The following is a 21,081-nucleotide window of genomic DNA, read 5'->3' on the forward strand; positions in this document are numbered from 1 at the left end:
TGGCTGTATGAATTAAACTATAATGTACACATACAGTCCCTGAGACCAAACTTTATGATTATTTGATTGTTGTATTTATCACAACGTTACTCGAGGTCTATCTGCGCTAGTTATAAACTAAAAGGAAGGCAGCCAATAATACCACTTAGTACATGTTATTGGCCTATTTGATATTAAAAAGTAATGGGATTGACCATCTCGTTATAACACCTCTACGAATGGAACGGCGAGCACGATATTTAGGGATTTTGAATCTGCGACCTCCAGTTTACTACCAAATCTTTATGAAGAATGTCATGACCCTTTCTTGTGTGTCTGAACAAATTTATTTAATCTTGCATCAAAACACTGAATTAATACAGATACAAAGAGTGGTTAAGTTTGGAGACAGGTGGTAGAAACCAATTTAATTATGGATTCTGTTGTAGAGAAGGACATTATACTTACATAATAGTAAATTAACAAACAGTGATGTATAAAAAATGTTGTTGTAGAAAATATACTGTATTTATACAATACTCTGATCTATTTTACGTTTTCTACCATAAATATCGTTGTTCTTACAAATAGTTATTTCTTAATTTATCACTACAGCTTTGATCCAAACGCATTTTATTTAAGGATGAAAATCAGTTAAGGATGGTATTGCTGTAAAATTGATTGGTTTGTAGTGAAGGTATTTAAAAAAATGAAAGAACAAAGTTTATTTGTTTGTTTGTTTTTGTTGTTAAACGCAAAGCTACTTTTTGGGCAACCTGTTCTATGCCTACGAGGTATTTCGAAGCATTATATTTAGCATTATGAAATATGAGACTTACCGCTGAGTCACTTGACGTGGTGGCATGAAAAACAAAACAGCTTCCTTTCATCTAATAGGCAAAAAAACATATCGTAAAATACATTAACTTCCAATAATGACCAATTACCCTTATTAAAATAGGAACATTCAAAACTTGTTTTAGTACCTAATTTTTTTGAAATATTGACAGTAGAAGAGTGCAAAACAAGCAGACAAAATAATTTACATAAACAGCATAATAAATAGCAGGTGGTTGGTTATTTACCAAAATAACAATGCCTGTGGTCTGTTTCTTCAGGTTTATTAGCTAAAACAATTCAAGAAATTTTAAGATTTTTTCTTTAAGAATCTTGACGGTAACCTCATTTAAAAGCTTTTGTTTTTTTTAACTATGCTTTTTCAGTTTGCTTCGTAATTAAGAAAGTGCGTCATTGTTCCTAGAAATGACGTGTACATGGCTTAAAAAACGTGCGACTTTCTATTTTACTGCCATCTATTATAGGGTACAATAACTAAAGAGGAAGGCTATCTTTTTGAGGTGCACAGGTAAAAGAGTATCTTAAAGATATACCTTTTTGTGATCTAAAATATATTTTTAGTATTATAAACATAACTAAGACACCGCATAATTAATATGAACATCTGTACTATGCCCTATTTATTATTTCATTACACAGTCTGGTATATATAGTTATGTATATATATTGAGAGAGAGCCAGAAGAAAAATGTATTAAGTTAGTGTGAACGAATGTTCCTGTAGTATTTTTATTTCTTCTTCTTCTACAGCCTCCAGTTATCACGGCACTTAGAAGTAAAATAGTCTGAAGATTTTTAAGAATATCATGTCAACTGTAACATTAATTTATGGGATTAATTTTACTATTCATCTCTGAAAACGATTCAAATAAGAAAAACCTATACTAACCATTTTAATACTCAAAACTCTAATTTTCTATTTTAAGCTGCACGTACTTTCAATACAGCTGCTAACGTCGTGTGTGTCATGAATAATTTCTACTGGGTACGGGTAGAGTTGTATTTATAATATTATACATTTGCTACAGAGGGCAGCACATGTGAAAAGTAGATGAAAGTTTATAGTGAATAGTCGGAAAAGTTTGTTTTGTTTTGAATTTCGCGCAAATCTACACAAGAGCTATCTGCGCTAGCTGTCCCTAATTAAGCAGTGTAAGACTAGAGGGAAGGCAGCTAATCATCTCACACACCGCTACTCTTGGACTACTCTTTTCCCAACGAATAGTGGGATTGACCGCCACTTTATAACGCCCCCACGGCTGAAAGGGCGAGCATGTTTGGTGTGATGGGGATTCAAACCTGCAACCTATGGATTACAAGTCGAGTGCCATAACCACCTGGCCATGCCAGACCAACGGGAAGAGAGTGAGTTTATCTGGCACATAACTACACAAGGGGGTATTGCAACCATATATTTATGGCTGTAAAGTTTCAGAAGAATCAATGAGAAGAGGACTGACAAACAATTTTATAAATATCGGTTATATGTTTGTAGACGATCATCTATGAAGGTAGACATTTCGTGTATGAGAGCACTTCCACACTAAGTATAATATACCACAAGCCAATTAGCGTATGGATAGCCAGGAAAATAACGGCAAGTTAAAAAAAGGCCTAAAAGTGTAATTCAATGATTGCATTAAATCTTATCTGCTTGAAGTAAAAATGTTTCTCAGGACGGCTGGTATGGGTATTAACACTTTAACTAATAAAGCAGAGAACAACGTTTTGACCTTCTAAGTAAAAATTTTAATACCAATACCAGCCGTCCTGAGATACATTCTTATCCAATACTGTATGGAATGTAATAAATCTGCTATTTAAATGTTATGATATTGTTGCTGTTTAGGATAATGTGTAAACAATGTGTGTGGATATAAATATTGAAACACGGAAAAGAAAGAAATACAACAAAAAGTTAGGTTAAAAGGATTAATTGACCAACGAAATACAGTTTTACGTTATTATATGTATTGATAATTTAATCAGATTACTCTTTACATGTATTATGTTCCAAGATTGGTATGTATTTGGTCCACCGCTGGTACAGTGGTAAGTCTTCGGATTTACAATACTCAAATCAGCGGTTCGATTCCCGTCGGTAGACTCAGCAGATAGCCTCATGTGGCTTTGCTGTAAAAAAAACATACACACACCCTGCGTACATGTTATGTTCTGTCGCACAGTGGAGCTTTATAATTTTAAAAATAGTTGACAGGCTCGTGTCAAATTGTCTTCGTGACTTATTTATTAAACTGAAACATTTTTAAAAAGGTCGAGTTTAACCTTTTCCTTGTCATGGCAAAAACTAGAAATATCATTCGTAATATAAGAACAACAAAATATTTCAGTTAGATATGAAATGTTTAAACGAATTAATTTAACTTCAGATGTAACTTATCGTACATCAGCTTATTTTTGAAAGGTCAACGAAGTAAGGGTATTGTTCCGAAGAATTCCCTATTACTTTTCTTCAAAATCGTATATATATACATATTCGAATTAAGCACAAAGCTATTTGTGCCTACTACAGGTATTGAAAGCTGGTTTCTATAGGTATGAGTCCGCAGACATCCCACAGTGCCATGGAAACATTACGTATTTGTGTGCGTGTTTATAAACAGTGTTATATATTATCGTCAAATTTTGTACACTGAATTTTTATTTTAAATTTCTTTTATCAAAGATGGATGATAGAAGAATATGGCATCCTGTAGGAATACTGACCAAACATTGATACTTTATTTGGGCTTTTCGGAATAGAAAAAAAAATGAAATAAATAAGCAATTAATGGAAAATTCATGAAAAACATTTGATTATGTTAATTACTTTTCTCTATATTTTTACAAGGCTCAGCATGCCCAGGAGATTATGGCACTCGTCTCCTAATCCGAGGGTCGCGGGTTCAAATCCCCATCTCATCAAACATACTTGCCCTTTAAGTCGTGGGAGCGTTATAATATTACTGTCAATCCTATTCTTCGTTGGTAAAAGAGTAGCCTAAGAGTTGACGGTGAGTACTTTCCCTCTAGTCTTACGCTGCTAAATTAAAGACGGCTATCGCAGATAGCCTTCATGTAGCTTTTCGCGAAATTCAGACCCTATTTTGCTTATTTGAGAATTTAAAGAAACTTGTCTTTTGTATTTGTAACATAAAAATGTGTATTATTTGATTCAGAACAATGTTAAATTGTAGCAAAGCGAGGAATCGAACCTCGGATTTTAGCATTGTAAGTCCATAATGTGCCGCTGTCTCTTGATGAGCCTCTTCTCCTAAATGTTTTGTATATTTTATATTTTTCTTTTCTATGAATGTTTTCCTGATTTGTAAACAATATTCTACATCCAAAGTTTTCTTGAAATATCTTACACAAATAAAGAACGTTTAATTTTATTGTTCATTAAAAAAAACAACTAAATATTTGATATAAGAAAGATTGTACAAAACATAAGTATTGCTTGAAGTTTTAATTCTTTCTAGTTAGAAGATGATAATGGTGTCATGCGCAGCTTTTCACATAGAAAAAACATTTTAGGTTAGGACTTAGTATAATCGTTGAAAATATTCTGGCATAATTTGCATCTTTGAAATATGATATGTAAAATCAGGCTCTCTTGTTCTGACGCTAATATATTGGCAAATACCGATATCTGTGGATTTAAGAAGCAAATTTATTGAATGTTTTCTTCGGAATTATGACTGTATTTGTGTAACATTTTTGGACATATATATATATATATTTAATCTCAATTTCAACAATGCTGAGAGATTATAGGAATATAACTAAACAATTAAAACAGAAGAAAAGACTTTTCAAGATCATCTGTAAATGTAATTCTACAAAAATGCATATTCTAATTGAGGAAAAAGTTAGGATACCCTACTCTCTAATAGCTAGTGTTACCCCCTTTGGCTGAAATAACTGCAGTGAGACGCTTCTTGTAGCCATCTACCAGTCTCTGACATCGGTCTGAAGAAAGTTTGCTCCACTCCTCAATGCAGAATTATTTCAGCTGTGAGATGTTTGAGGGGTTTCTCACATGTACAGCCCATCTCAAGTCATCCTACAGCATTTCAATGGGATTAAGATCTGGGCTTTGACTCGGTCATTCCAGGACTCTTCATTTCTTAGTTTTCAGCCAGTCCTTGGTGGATTTACTGGTATGTTTTGGGTCATTGTCGTGTTGCAGGGTCCAGTTCCGCTTTAGCTTTAATTTTCGTACAGATGGTTTCACATGATCCTCAAGTATCCTCTGATACACAGTAGAATTCATGGTGGATTCTATGATCGTGAGCTGTCCAGGTACTGCTGCACCAAAGCAGCCCCAAACCATGACACTTTCACCTCCATGCTTCACAGTTGGTATGAGGTTCTTTTCCTGGAATGCTGTATTTGGTTTACGCCAAACATGTTCTCTGTCCTGGTGTTCAAATAATTCAATTTTGGACTCATCTGTCCAAAGAACATTATTCCAGAAGCCCTGGTGTTTGTCTACATTCTCTCTGGCAAACTTCAGTCCGGCCTTGATGTTTCTCTTAGAGAGCAAAGGTTTCCCCCTTGCACACCTCCCATGCAAGTTAAACTTGTGCAGTCTCTTTCTGATTGCAGAGGCATGCACTTTCACATCAACAGTAGCCAAAGCCTGCTGTAGGTCCCGTGATGACATGTTAGGGTGTTTGGAGACCTCTTTTAGCATCTTGCGATTTGCTCTCGGGGTGAACTTGTTTGGGCGACCAGACCTGGTCATGTTGGCAGTTGTTTTGAAAGCTCTTCACTTGTTGACTATTTTCCAGACAGTGGAATGGCTGATTTCAAAATCTTTTGGGGTATTTTTAAATCCCTTACCAGACTCATAAGCTGCTAGAATTTTCTTTCTAAAAGCCTCAGACAGCTCTTTTGCTCTCACTATGGTGCTCACTCTCACTTCAACAGTCAGAAACACACCAAACTAAATGTCTGAGGTTTAAACAGGGCAAGCCTCATTCAAAATGCTGAGTGACGATCTTCTAATCATGTGCATTTTAAGTGGGAATAAATGTGAGGGTGTCCTAACTTTTTCCTCAGTTAGAATATGCATTTTTGTAGAATTACATTTACAGAAGATCTTGAGAAGTATTTTCTTCAGTTTTAATTGTTTAGTTATATTCTTATAATCTCTCAGTACTGTTGAAATTGAGATTAAATACCTATATATCCAAAAATGTTACAAAAATACACAGGCTTTCATAGAGTGTCCTAACTTTTTCATATGACTGCACATTACTGCTACAGTAAACAGTTTTAGCCGTATATTTTACTTTACAGTTATGTCCTCTCCCGTAATGTATAAGGAACATAAGAGACGTTAAACGGTTTTGAGCTTTTAAATTCTATCTTTATGATTAACAATTATCGTTAGCTCTATACGTTTCGATATGAGTTACTATTACCCTGTATCTTTAACTTTGTGTGTTCTCTTCTAAGCATTTTAAATCAATGAAATGTTCTTAAACGCCTAAAAGATAAATTCGGAAAAGTTTGGAACAGTTAAGGGTTTTGTTAAATGACTTTAGGTACATATTTCCATCTGAATATATTTGTTAACTTTCTATTCCTCCATTTCACGAAATATTATTCTAAGGAAAAAAAACTTGTTTACCATAAGAAAAACTCTTACTATCATGAGTTTCGTTGCTTCAATGAATGCTTTGAAGCACGTTAAAAGCGTTTCTCTTTATATAAGGAACGGAAGTGATTACGCTGGTCTGAAAGTATTAAATAAAAGTGTTACGTTTTTTTTTTGTTATAAAAGCTGTATATCCGAGGACATTGAACAAATTTTGGTTAATGTGTATATACAGAAACGGAAATTAGTCCCCGCTAGTACAGCGGTATGTCTATGGATTTACAACGCTAAAATCGGGGGTTCGATTCCCCTCGGTGGGCTCAGCAGATAGCCTGATGTGGCTTTGCTATAAGAAAAACACATACAGAAACGGAAATACCGTTACCAAGAGCCATCCAAGCCACACTATAGAATAAATGAGCATGTTATTTTTCCCCTATCTATTTATCTTTCTATCTATCGATCCATTTATTCATCCATTCTTATGTCTTGTTTCACGTGGCAGTAGGGTAAATAGAACCTTCATAGTGTATTATAGTAAAGTGGTTTTATTACCTTTAGATCTACGCAACCACCCACATTTGCTGAACTAAGGTATAACGCAGGCTGACAAATTACTCCATTTCCTATAAGTTTCAAATTCAAAGTTTTTGTTACGGTTTGTACAACACGCTTGTTTACATTAAACTTGATTCATCACTGTCATTACATGGTGAACGTTTATCGCTGTGATGAATTTTATGATTTCCATTTTTGGCTTGAAAGTGAAGGAAACGCTTTTTTCTTACCACAAACTAAGGACAAGCTCGTGTTCTTTTAAACAGCTAAAATTTCCGTAAAACGTTCAACTTTTCTTAGTGGTTTTAACGTCAACAGCTGGCAAAACATTAGGGTTCCATGGGCCTCATATCTGTGGTAATCATCACTTGCACTACAGTGATAAGTCTGAGAACTTATAACTCTAAAAATCGGTTTTCGATACGGGCTGACCACATATAGCCCATTGCGTAGCTTTATGCTTAACAAACAAGTCTTTCATCTCTTTGCCCAGATAGCGAGTTCTACTACATAAATAGCCTACTGGATATTGGTTGTAGATGATAAAAATATAAACACAAAATGCTATCGTTCCAAACATTTGATTTAAAGTCTATAATGAATAAATTACGAGGAACTTAAAAAACTGCAGATATATGAGCATGATAATATGTCATCGCACTTTTGTATTAACATTCATTGGTTTATGACATAATAATATACATATATTTATTTTGAAGGAATAAATCATACTACTTTTGGCGAAGCAGGTGTATAGCATTACATTTGCAATCACTTTCGATGTGCACAAAGTTTTAGATGTGACGTGCAAAGTAAAGTTTTATTATACATACTGCTAATTGGAACGTAACATTGAACAATTAACAGTTTTCAAATGAAAAGTTTTTTTCAGTTACGTAATACCGTTTAAATGCAGAATGGTTTCTAAGTTTTTTTGATAATAGTTATACAAACGTTAGTTCATTAACTTTTTGGACTTTAGGGATTTCCGCATGGTGGTAATTTGTCTGAATGTAATAGTTTTTATTTACATCTATCTATACTATGCACACAAGTTGGCTTAGCAAGCTTCAATGTATATACTGATGCTGAATTTTCTGAAGACCTGTAGCACCAACTCCCACTGATGACACGTTGAATCGCTTATAGATTTGATGAAATGTAATGGATGATGAAAAGGGTTGCATCTTCTGTACTACAAATGTTTCCTGTATTAACTCTTGAAGAACCTGAGAATGTTTCCTCTGAAGTTCCAGTATTTCCCTGATGTGTGGTGGTAGTCACAACTTCAATGAGTGTGATTCAAAGCCAAGAACCATAGCATGAGATAATCTAGTGTAACAAGATACAGGATAATATATGCTTCTTGCAGAGAATGGAGAAACTGTAGAACGTACAACTCCAGAAAGAGGATGGCTGTACAATAAAAGCATACTTGAGTTCAAGGGTGGTTGCATAATAAAAGTACACATCCAGTTTAAGGGTGGTTGTACAATAACAAAGTTGGAATATCAATCAGCTTTAGACTTGCATCATTCCTCGAATTCGAGAGTTTTCTCATTCTGTTATCTGTTTAATTATGGTTGGTGTTATATCAAGCTTCTTTAAGATGTACAGACAAGCAGCAGACAATTGGTGCGCATACGCTTTGGGGTGTGGAAACATTACATCATTGTGTCTGCTTTTCCATAAATGATATTCGCTTATATAACATAGGATACCTATCAACAATATTGTTTTCATCATTAATGTCTGGACAATCCCATCGTGTCTGTTTAGTAATAGTAAACAAAGGTTGTTCCATTGTCAAAACATGTATCTGGCCTTAGTTGAAACTATTTACAGCTCTACACATTACATCCATGCCAAACAACACAATTACTACAGAATGAGCATCCTCTGTAAATATACACAAGAGATCAATCCGTGCTAATGGTCAAATAACATTACATAGCTAGTGTGCATAGTATACAATCCATGGTAACCAGTCGCCTTTGTTCAGGCTTCCTTCAAAGTAAGACCTTCAATTATTCTATCAATTTTTGTTTTTATCTTTATTTGAATGAATCTAACGGACTAGGCATCTCTGGCTAATTTGTAAGCTCGTAGGAGTTGCATTCTTATAATCAACTTAATATGCATAAATGGTCTAATGTCTAGATATTGTGGAACCTGGTACTACACCTGCTAACATTTTAGTAGAATGCCACACAAGTGAAACTGCAAGCCCCATTGAATGAGTCAAGAGCTGAGGTGTGTTATGAATTACTGATGAAGTTAATAATCGGGTATAATTTTTACAAGGGACAACGGAGAATCAAAAACAAAGTTTCTTGACGTTCCGTTTAAAGTTATTGTTTATTTGAAAAATGTTTTTCCAAATTATTTGTGCAATATGTAAAATGAGTTAAAATAACGTCTCACACACTTATGATCTCTGCGCATGAGAACTATGTTACGACCATAAAGGTGAACAGTGAATAATTATTAATAATACGCGAAAGAAAATGTTATTTCAACTTAACTGTGTCAAATTTACTTTCGGTCTCACCATCAAACTGTTTCAAACGAGATGAGTATTTTTCAAAGTTCAGACAGTTTAACTTCAATGTATTTGATAAGCTCAGATAAAGCAATTGAATGGGAGGAGCTTTACTTTATGGATGTTGGTTATGCAATCAGCTAAAAAAGCTGCTAAAACTTGGGTATGAAACTCATGCCACCAGCTGCTACTTTGGCCACTATGCTAGTATCATTCAATGTACTTTATATTGCCTTACATGGTTGTATTTATCAAAGGTTGCTGTCTTATAAATAAAACACTGATCCGGTACACCACCACAGAAAAAACACCATTAAACTTTATCCATTTGAGGATTGAGGTTCGACACTTCAACATGTCTTTACAGGAATTGGCTTAGGATCAACATCAACAGTTTCTTGGCCTTTCTTTTCTGAATTCGTTCCAACTTTACTTTGGAATATCTGCTAGCACATGATTCGTGCCATTTTGTACAGTTTGTCATGAGCATTTGTAGAGATACGTTTAACAAATTGGGTTAAAAAAGAAGTATATACTCTGATTTGGTAATTTCGCTTTCTGTTTAGACATGAGATGCACATTTATCAATTAGTAAACAATCCCTCTATTGAAATTCCAATGTGAAATAGAAATTAAAGTATTTCTGGAATAGACGTTTAAAGTTCACAGAAAAATAATGTGTGATAGGTACCTCACAATTCCCAACTCCAAGGTTGATGTTGCTTACGTTAAAAATTTTTCGTCTGACATAATAAACTTTGCATCTGTATAAAATAAGTTTGTTCCCCACACGCTCTGCTAGAGGTTTGTATGGGACCATAACTCTTATTTTATATCGTGATATAGAATCTCTATTAGTCTAAGTACTGGATTATCACCAAATTTTAATTTTTCCAACAATAGAGCTGACGCCTAAAAATACACAAATATAATTTAGGTGTTACAAAAGAAAAAGTACCTCACTATAAGTGTTTGAGGTGTGGATGTGGGACTGGTATGTTATGCTCTATGGTAGAACAAGGGTGGCAATCAGACATACAGAATGTCGAGATATTTTATTGGCGATAATAAGAGGTCATTTTGTGTTAGAAATTGCTTAAGCTTCATATCATTTTTAATACGTTAAATCTTGAAATATAAGAAGAAAAATAAGAATAAGTGGGAACCATACCCTACACCCACATGCACCATGGCAATCTTTAAAATGAGTATAAATCTTTTAGTATTTCATGTCTACGAAAGCCTCAATTGGCTATATTTGGTGCTTATATTGCAATGTGATTTTTCTTTTACTTTTCTGCTGAACTATACTAATGTCACCTAGTGGTGTAATGTTGTACTTTAACTATAGTAATTTGAAACAGTAGTTTAAATTAAATTACGTTTTCCTCAGTTTTAATATCTGTCAGAATTTTTCTCAGCATACTCTTTAGTTTAAATTAAATTACGTTTTGCTAAGTTTTAATATTTGTCAAAACTTTTCTCAGCACACTCTTTATTAAAACTGTCGATTTTGAAAAAAAAGTTCATTTTATGAATATTTGAATTGCACGTTTCAAGAAAATCATCTAGACAAACGTACATACTTTAATCAATTTCAACTTGTAAAGTTGTCCTTACACGTTTATGATTTTCTAAACTTTCGTCGCTAGCATAATGAGTACGAATTATCGAAATTCTTCACCAATTTTCAAAAATGAATCAAGTTAATAAATAAATTACAGTTATTAAAGCATCTATTCTATCGTATTGTTCAGTTAATACAGAAATAATTGCTACTCTACGCATTACTCCTTTATTTATATGCATGTGCTTGAGTGTGTGTGTGTGTATGCACTCGCTGATTATTCACAACGTCCTTAAAACAATAGTATTTATTTGTTAATAATATATTATTATGCTGATTTATTAATACTTTGGTACAGATAATAGAAATTAATAAGAAAAGATAGAAACTATTTCCGGAAGAGACGTATAAATTTCACACAGATATAAAGGTGTAGCAGACACCTTACATTCCCAAACCCAAGGCTGACGTTGTTTACGTTAAAAAATTTTTTCGGCGGTCATAATAAACTGTGAATCTGTTTAAAACCATTTTTTCCCCAACTGCTCTGCCAGAGACTAGTGGTGAGCTTTAAGATATGCCATTCTAAAATTCGTTATTCGATTGAACTTGGACACAGCCCAGATAGCTCATTTTTAGCTTTGTGTTTCACAATAAACTGTTTAGGGAGCTATCATTAAATTCAGTATGATAACCAACACAATACAGTAGTTTGTTATGTTGGATAAGGACATATGGTGTGTAAAAACTGACCCCAGTTTGTCCAGTTTATAAATGTTAGCTGTTGTTCTATTTAGCGGCGGGAAGTTATAATGTGAGGTCAATCCCACTACTTGTTGGTAAAAGGGTAGCTAAATTTGGGACGGCTGGTGCAGATAGTCCCCATGTAGCTTTACGCTAGTTTAAAAAATGCCAAAATTGACGCATTTTAGAGGTTTTCGTTGTTATATCTAGATGTAAAAGAAACTGAAATTTTTTCACACAGTTTTGAGATTCGATTTATATTACGTACGAAAAGCTTTAAGTACAGATATTTTCAAGTGTATTCATTATTGTATTAAGTATTTTTTTCATATTTAAATCCCATGCAGCGTATAGAAAGATTTGATAAAGTATTGGCGGTATTGAAACTATGGTATTAATACAAAACAATTATTTCAAAAAAAGTGGTATTCGTCTAATGATAAAAAGAAGTCTTATTATTATCTATTTCAGTTTTTAGTCATAGATATTTAATTATCATATACCGGTCATTTCAATAAAAAGGGTTTCGTAAGTACTATAATTAATAGAATAGTCCTTTTATTCAAATGACCAGTGTATGATAAACATTAGTGATTATTTCAGTATGTATTAATGTATTAGTTATTTCAATAGCGCTGCATTGCATTACAGGTATTTTTCACTCCTTCCGTTGATATTTCCTAATACGTTAGAACACACTGTCATAATGGCGTTAAAATAACATGCCTGTGCTGTGGTAATAGTTCTGTCAGCGATAAATGTTCGGACGTGCAATGTGGGGTTAGATTTTCCAAAGTAAAGCGAGTGTGTTTATCTTGTTATTTAGTTTTTCGCTGAACACCAACAACTGTAGTTGTGGTAAATACATACATATCCTGTAGTTCTGTTAAAATGACTTAGATGAAAAAGGCTTATTTAGATCTCAAATCAGTTGTAAGTAATTTTTATAGCATCACGTTATTGTAATACTACAATGAATAAATGGGTTTTAGCTACGTAATGGTATCTGCGTCCTACCCACCGAAGGTAATTGAAACATGGATTTTAGCATTGTATGTTCCAATACTAACGCGCAAGGGGTATTATAAAAAAACATAGAAATCAAAAGAAAACATGATAGTGACTCACGTTGGCAGTTGTCTTGTTCAAGTAACTGCTATGATTTTAAATTACTAGAGTAGACTACCACCATTCCATGCGAAATTCAAAGGGCCCTCTCATGATTCATAGATACTCTAATGTACTCTTCAAATTTCTTTATTATCTCCAGTAATGTCTATAGCTACACCTGGAGAGTCCATAACCAAAACTAAAAGGAAACAACATGATGGTCTTTCGTCCAGCAGCAATGCCCGGTATGACGAGGTGGTTAGGGAGGTCGACTCGCAATCTGAGGATCACATCAAACGTGCTCGCTCTTTTAGAAGTGGGGGCGTTATAATGTAACGGTCAATCCCACGATTCGTTGGTAAAAGAGTGACTTAAGAGTTGATGGTGGGTGGTAATGAATATCTACTTTCTCTAGGCTTACACTGCTCAATTAGTGATGTGTAATGCACATAGCCATCCTTTAACTTTTGCGTGAAATAAAACAAACAGTGGGTTAGTCGATGAAATCATGAGATTGGCTAGGCAGGGAGATCCAGACGTGCATTCGAAGTATTGACTTTTAGATTGCGTGGATTTAATTAAGGAAACTTACAAATTTTTACACTTAAGGGTAATTTTTTGCGTTTGTTTTATTAGGAAAAAATTATTCATGGAAATAGATTAGAGATCTTTTGCAGGGAAGCGGGGACTGAAGATCCAATGTCCGCCTGAACTTATATGTGGAAAGGGGACTTGAGTGCCCTGTGAAAACCAACTATCACAGCACAGATGCTGCATAACCTATTTGTCCTCTGTTCTGGCTTTAAAGTAACACGTAATCATTATTAGACGTAACATAATGAACAACCTACTGTGATCGTCGGTTTCAGTTCTTGTTTTCTTGTCTGCACAATAATTTAAATGGCAAAGTACGTTTGGTGAGAGCGCTTAAGATTTTATGTAACGCAGCAGTCAGACTATCTATTTTTTGTTCTTTTTTAATATTTGAAAAATAATTCGGTTAATCTATTCTTTAAATTGGGACTTAAGACACCTACCCAAGTTACCTGAGGACATGTGACACATATGGTCCTGCAAGCTTGTGAGAGGGGATATGAACACAGCTTAAATAGTTGCATCCACACGATACAGAGTAAGGAGCAAGTAACACAAAATCCAATGCCAGATTTGGACTCAGTGACAATGAGAAATTTCTCAGGCCCCCATCATCTCTGATGATCTTCCAGTCGTATTTTAACCGTCTCCATATTTCTTTATTAGGGAGAAGTTAATCTATATAAATAAAGAAACCACTCTGGCCACACCGAGTCCTTCTACCAAGCTTTCTCCTCCTTAGAACTAAAACTGTGGAAGAAGTTTGTAGACAAATAAACAAATACAGTCAGTCACACAGCATGCATTTTCATACAATAACAGTATTGTATCCAACTCTTATTGCACTCATTCACATGCAACAGTCTGTTTATTAACTACCACTGTGGTAATATGTTTGATCTTGAATATTTGTTGTGAAGGAAGCCTGTTCATTTAATCCAGTCATTTATTAGACGCTCTTTATGTTCAACTTACTCCATAGGGATAAAGCCGTCTTTAAAGGGGCCATAAGTAACTGGATAGAATTGAAGGTAACTGGTACAAAGGCTGGTCGAACATGAGTAAATGACGTGACTCCGCCTCTCATGGCACAGAATAGCATAAACTCCAAAGCAATACAGTGCTTGTAGTGATTTCAAGAACACCGAACAGCTGGTAGCTTAGTTCCTTCTGTTGTTTACTTTTGCTATAAAATTTCTTTTCAAGGTTCTAGAATATTTGCTGAAAGAATAAATTGGTTTTCAAGAGCTTGAATCCATACACTTTTAAATAGACCTTCACAAATATGTTTCAAAGTATCACAAATCTGTGGCAAAGCAAGAAATGCTTTGTATACCAGACATACATGGATTTAGACAACTGTTTTTATTCTAGTACACGATGAATGAGTGTTAATTCACATATTTTAGAAGACAGGTACTATCAGTTCACTGAGTAAGGCCGAACAGTGTGTTGTGGAATTCGTATCTTAAAGCATATTATTACAGCCTTGTATTTAAATTTGATACATGTTCAGTATGAAGCAGTATTGGACCGTTTACATCTTTAGGTGTAGATTTCAGTACACTGATTTTGTGTGCATACTGATAACTTACCTTCTAAGCACATATATTCACACTTGTGAGTTTTCTTTGACGTAGCTTACACTTCATTATTTATATATTTTAGTTGTTGAACGTGAACTTGATAAGTTGTTAAAACTGGATATCTTTTAACTTGTTCATAAATATTTTTCATATGATCAACTACCATGTTTTTAAACTGGATGTTTAAAACTGCTATTTTCTGTTGCTTTTCATCAACGGTGGTTAAAATTATCCAGTAAACATAACAAAGAAACTCGACTATCTTGATGATGACATTTGCAATGTCTACAAAAAACAAGTCTTGTGACTTCAAACCTTCAATAATTAAGGTGAATGGCTCTGAAATACTATAAAGTGAAAAGTCACTTCTGGTAGTCTGGATGTGGGTGTTGACAAAAAAGCAAGAACCATTTACTTATTATTGCTTGTGTTTATCCATCTGTTATTCGTCAGATCAACTAAATTTGAAGATCTGCTGAAACAGGTCAGATCATTAATTTCTATAAGTTAAAACAGTGTTGTCACCACGTCTAATTGCAGTCACGTTCCTTATCTGTTACAAGCACATGCTGCAAGTCTGTAATGACATTCAACTCTTGATAACACCAATTTCTTTCAAGTTGCATTTTGCATCACCACGATGATTGAATTGCTTTGTTAATGTTTAATCAACTGTTTGGTTTTCTGGCAATTTACCACAAATCAACTTTTAATGCGTGCGTGAATATATTTATTTTTGTCTCTCAAACAAGCATGTATACATTAGAAAACATCTGTCATAATTAAAGTGTTTCAACGCGAAGCATTATGCTATAAGTACAGAAGCCTGCTTCTTTCATAGGACGATCATAAGAACACAGAAAGTATGTTATCAAAATTTCTATTAATAAAATCCTCAAACTAAGCAAATTTCTGTTGCCTTCCTCCAACGTTTCCATACACATACTTAAGAAGTTTATTTAGAGTCGGTGATTGGGGTTCTCACATATAACTTCGATAATTTCATGCACATGGGACAAGTATTCTCACTCAGCTAAGAAGTTATTTTCTAATACCGTCAGAAATCCTTTTCATGCAATTCTCTTGAGGACCACATAAATCGTTCTTGTGAACTTTAATTGTTCAACTAGAGTTACGCCCTTCCGCTAATGATCCATCGATACTCATATTAAGCAACGAAATTAACTTCAATTAATTAGTCTGATAGGATATTTTGACAAATACTGATAAAAGAGTGCAGATGGTATGAAGTAATAATCAGTTGGACTATAATTCTGTCAAATTAACTTGTGTTTTCAGCCTTTTCTCACAGTCTAACCAAACGTTCAAATCGCACTCTAAAGTTCCTAGGTTTTTCTTATCCGTTCACAAAGAACAAGTTTTATGACTTATTGTTGAGATATTTGTGACTGATGCGTTGTTGATAGAAAGGTAGTTGAAGGGATTCCGAGTGACTAGCATGTCTGAATAGCTGAGCACTTTAGGTCAATCCAGCTGATTACATTCTGGTTATCTGCTTTCACCTGCTATGTTATTATATTGTTTCCCCTTCATACTGTCCACTTATTTTTAATAATCACTTGTCATTAGCTTCTACACTTATAGTCATAATTTCTGTTTGGCACTTGTTACATTATAATTTATCTCGGACAAGTTTCCGATTTATTATGTTACGTACGTTACGTATTACAATTTCAAATAGCTGGGAATTTTAATTTAGATGTTTGGTGAATTTCGATATGTATCATATTTATGTTATCTGCCAACAAGATTGATACACACAGTTTTCTTTCTTAATACAAATATATTTTAATATACAAACAACATTACAATTTATAATAATGATTTTTACAAATATTGGTTTATATACAAGAGTTTTACAAACTTATAGACTATACTAAGTCTTTTATCTGGTCTAGTCTAGTACTGAATATTTTATCGACAGTCCAGGTCCACGACGACAAATTAATTCTGGGTTGCTACTGTTATACTTCACTTAAGCTAGCTAGATTTCTTTTATTGAGTGGCTTCACACCGCTTACAAGCTGACTTTTTACCAATGAAGCTTTTTAATGTCTTCGTAGAAATACTAAAGTCCGAAGTATTTTGAGTAGTAAGCGTTTATTATAATTATAACTGCCGAGGCTGATAGTATATTGACTATAGCTAACCAACAATACAAAACTGTCTCTTGAAGTCTTGATTTTATATACTTATTAGGCGATATTTTCAATGTTCAACAATATTCGAAGACACGCTAGTGTTTCCGCAAAACATAGTTGATTTTTGCTCTCGAGAATCTATTACAAATTTAGAGAACAGGCGGGACTTATGCAGTACACATACAACAATATACGTCACATGCATCAAACTGAAACAAATGCAGATATTAAAAAAAATTATAATAGTAAATCCGTTACACACTGGATACTTCTTCTGTAAGATGGATTTTTTCTCAGAGTGTGTAAAACGTTCTTTTCCATTTGTTCGATGTGTAGTTTTTTCTTTAGTGTGTCAAAGCTTTTCCCTTGTATTATTTATTCTCTCAGAGTTGCAAACTATTAGCCACTAAAATAAACTAAGATTTCACTGTCGTGTTTAGTAGCCTATACGAACATTTATTAATTAATTACATTTTAACATTAATGCTACATACTAATTACTTTATACTTGACATTTACTTCATCTACTTTCGTCTGCACAGATATACTTGGAAAAGATGTTTCTAAGCGTTCAGGCTACTAACCATGACAACGATTGACATTCGGTTGCTGCAACACTACCCTACTATAAGTGCTTACTAGGTTTTCCTGGTTAAAGTTACTCATAATAAAGATCAAAATATTGTTCACCCAAGAATTCGTGGTTTAGAAAACAATTTAACCTAATGAACATCTAACCTTGATTGTATCTTTTATCTCACTGTTTTTTGAAAGATCTGCTACTAAATGAAAGACACAGATAACATCATTTTGTCAAAACTATACTGGCTTCTGATATGACTGTTTCTAGTGTTCTTTTGTGTAGCGAAAAGTTCTGTCCTTAACATGAAAACCTGTATAAGGTTTCGTAATTCTGAGAGGTAAACTATAATGAGACTGTTACTTCAGAGACGTTGCAATATCAACACTTATCAAATTTCTTTTTTGCTAATAAACTGCAATTACAGAGCTCAAACAAGTTACGCTGGAAATTCCATTGAGTAGTTTGCCTAAGCTCTTAAATATTACAAAAACCATTTATATTTGAAATTTAAATCGGAATAGATAGGAAAGAGAATCTTAATAAATTACAGTAACTAGTGTGGTGTGTAATTAATATAGACTTGTGTTTGATTAAATTTATAGTGTGAATATCGCTGATTAAATTTTCGTATAGAATTGGCCGTTTGTTTGTAACTAAAAATAGCTTAAATATAATAATTTTATGTACGCAAGTTTGACGTCATACACTTATTATTATGTACGCTCATGATTTAATGGAGAAAAATCTGGTCGATGGTAAGTTACAAGCGGGCGTGTGGCCAGGATTAACATTTCAGTGGCTGAGGTATTTCTTTAATGCTTTTATGGAAACACTTACAATGTCAGAAACTGAGAAGGCAAACCTCTCCTACAACAGTATATCTAAAGTGGAGGTGCAATGGCTCTTTCATGTTGAACAAGCAGCTGGTATTATACACGCCAACTTTAAGTCAGGAAACGCGTATATTTCACGTGTGATGTAACAGATATCACAATGTTTTTGCATTTATGTATTCAGAAATAAATACCTTGCTCAGATAGTTTTCCGTTTAGTTCTGTGCATAATGTTGAAAGTCAAAACAGTAGAGAATGTTTTAAGCTACAGTAGTGTTTAATGCTAAACTGGATGCTAGTCTTTCAATTAAAAATATTACAACTGATTAATTCCTAAGTTTTCTGTTATATGTGTGGCGTCTAACAATAATGCACAGTATCAGAAAACGTTGTTACAGACGACAAAAAGCTTAGAAGGAACATGCTATGTTCGTGACCCTATATTAATTAGTTATATGTTTGTGAGTTTCTTTGTGCATGACCTCCCCATATAATTTGAAGCTAGCATGATCAAACTTGAGAGTGGCCCGGGAGACGCCCTTACCTGTATGGGTGAGCCCCCTATCAATGGAGCTGAAATCCGTTCAAACAGTCACTGAGGTATGGTGGAGTCTAAGAATAGGTTTTCAGGGTCGTTAAACCTGAATCTGGCATTGAAGTTTGTGCTCCTGACCACGATCTAGATCTCTGAGGTGTTATGTTTGAAAGTGTGTTTATACTGACAACTCACAAGCTAGAAAGACCGAACGTGGCACACGTACTAATTAATGTAGTAGGATATGGTGTCCTAACGAGGTTTGTTTTCTTGGTACGGACTCCTTTTAGGGGGTAGCTATAAACGTTATTGGAAATAATTAAGAAAACTGATCACATTGAGGCTTCTGTGGATCTTAAGGGAGTCATTTGTTTTGTTTGTTTTGAAATTTCGCGCAAAGCTACACGAGGGCTATCTGCGTTAGCCCTCCCTAATTTAGAAGTAAGACTAGAGGGAACACAGCTAATCAACACCACTCACCGCCAACTCTTGGGCTACTATTTTACCAACGAATAGTGGGATTGACAGTAACATTATAACGTCCCCACAGCTGAAAGAGCGAGCATGTTTGGTGCGACGGGAATTTGAACCCGCGACTCTCAGATTACGAATCCAACACGAAATAACTCCGTGGCCATGCTGAGCCTCTTAAAGGAGCTCCTGGTATTTGTGATTTATTTAACCGAAGAACTGGAAGTTATCTGTTATGTTCTGATTTTTGTAATACGTAATGATTATAAAATAAAAAAGCGTATTTATAAAGAGTTTATAAAAATAAAATTTTATAGACGTTATATAACATGAACAATTATAAATAGTTGCCAGTAGTGGGTTGTGTATTAAATGCAAACCATATAGAATAAACTATATTAAAATAATAACGTTGAAATTCGCAATGGTCTAACCCTTGTCTTGTTTATTGCCTAGGATGACGTTCGGTTCTCTATTTCGAGACCTTCTTCAGGTCACTCGGACTCAGTTAGATTCTAGAAAATCAAAATAATTAAATAAACATACAACAAAATATATCAACCATCTGAGACGAAGGCCTTATAATAATAGACATAACGGTCGTGCAATATCTTTAAACAGCACACACGCTTTGTTCTGAACAAACAAACCAACACCATCACATGCAGGAAAGAGGAAGTGAACACCTTGTTGATCTTCCTGCCATAACCACGTATGTGACTGAATAATGATCTAAAATGGGTCTCAGCATAGAAACTAAAACGTAATTTCATTCAAAGAACAAAGTAAGTAGCAAAACATTACTAAGAGTAACATTAGAAAATTAATGAAACGGGATAACACAACCAACTTAGATTACATAATTATGTAAGATTAAATGGTTGTAAGATTTCACGCTTAATCATAATGGCAGGTCTGAACAATAATAACAAATAACAGAATCAGCATTTCAGCATTAAACATGATTAAACAGTACTTTAGAATCAAACAAATTGATAGGAATGAATAAAAACAATAAACTAAACAATTTATAAAATTAAGCTCTCATAAAAGATATAAAGTTTTTCAAACGTCTTTTTAATGACTTCAACTGATGTTGTTCTAATAACACCTGACTGATGATGCACAGGAATAAATTTTGTGTATCTTTATTCTCAAACACACAGTTACACAACAGGCTTATATGTGATTTACCCATCGCGGGTGTAGAAATAGGAATCCAAAAGTAGGTTAGGTAAGTTTTTTATTATTACAGAACACAGCACGTTAGAGGACCTGATTGCTTTATTTAACTCCACAATTACCGATTGGGACTGAATCCCCATAGGCCTGTAGGTAGAGGTGCTCCCTAA

This window comes from Tachypleus tridentatus, chromosome 10, assembly GCF_004210375.1.
Source record: "Tachypleus tridentatus isolate NWPU-2018 chromosome 10, ASM421037v1, whole genome shotgun sequence".
NCBI lineage: Eukaryota > Metazoa > Arthropoda > Merostomata > Xiphosura > Limulidae > Tachypleus > Tachypleus tridentatus.